This window comes from Phacochoerus africanus, chromosome 5 (assembly GCF_016906955.1).
Source record: "Phacochoerus africanus isolate WHEZ1 chromosome 5, ROS_Pafr_v1, whole genome shotgun sequence".
NCBI classification, from domain to species: Eukaryota; Metazoa; Chordata; class Mammalia; order Artiodactyla; family Suidae; genus Phacochoerus; species Phacochoerus africanus.
Genome location: NC_062548.1, coordinates 67,522,260 through 67,523,231, shown reverse-complemented (window position 1 = coordinate 67,523,231; position 972 = coordinate 67,522,260). Strand labels below are relative to the sequence as shown.

The 972-nt window shown below is 32.0% G+C and overlaps 1 non-coding gene across 1 annotated transcript; it reads right to left on the bottom strand.

Annotated features, from left to right (window-relative positions):
* Positions 1–533: 533 nt before the first annotated feature.
* On the bottom strand, positions 534–638 carry LOC125128526 (U6 spliceosomal RNA). The gene has a single exon (XR_007135236.1). It is a non-coding gene; the product is annotated as a U6 spliceosomal RNA (small nuclear RNA).
* Positions 639–972: the final 334 nt, after the last annotated feature.

Here is a 972-nt window from a genome sequence, read left to right as displayed (position 1 = left end):
CAAGTTCCAGTTTAGTGACCCTGAAGAAGAATAGAGAAAGTCCTTTATTCCTTAACTGTTCAGGGATAAATGCAAGTTCCTCTAGGAATTTCCATTTTAAAACAATCAATATTTGCCCAAACTAAGAAGAAAGATAAGTGCCTAGAGATAAGAGATATGGGTAGTCATACAATTTTTTGAAGTTAAATGCATTTGGTTAGCCAAACTGTGTTATTGCCTACATGAGACTGCTTTTTAAAAAAGAAAAAATTATTGAATTATAGCTGATTTACAGTGTTGTGTTAGTTGCTGCTGAAGAGCAAACTGATTCAGTTATACATCTATACATTCTTTTTCATGTTCTATTATGATTTATCACAGGATATTGAATATACTTACCTGTGGTATACTTTCTTGTTTATCCATTCTAAATATAGTAGTTTGCATCTGCTAGTCCCAAACTCCCAATCCATTCCTTCCCCAGCACCCCTCTCCCTTGGCAATCTCAAGTCTGTTCTCTATGTTTGGAAGTCTGTTTCTGTTTTGTGTGTAGGTTAAATATGGAAGGCTTCACAACTTTGTGTGTCATTCATGCACAAAGGCCATACTAATCTTCTTTGTATCATTCCAATTTTAGTATACATGTGCTGCTGAAGCAAGCAGTAGACTTGCTTTAAGTACTGGAAAGGATAAAAAAATTAAAACAGAATATCACTATTCTCAAAGAACAGATGTTTATTTCACATATATGAATGTATATATGAATATATATACACAAAATAAATATATACATATATAATGTATAAATAAAATAAGGGAAACACAAGTATATAGATGTAAAGATACACATATGCATATATACACACAATTGTATAGGTATTTGTGTATTTTTTGTTGTTTACTTGCTGTATTTCATAAGACTGCTTGCTGTTTGCTGTTCATAACATGCTCAGATTTACCTCTCTGCCATAAAGCTTCCATTCTTTTATACAT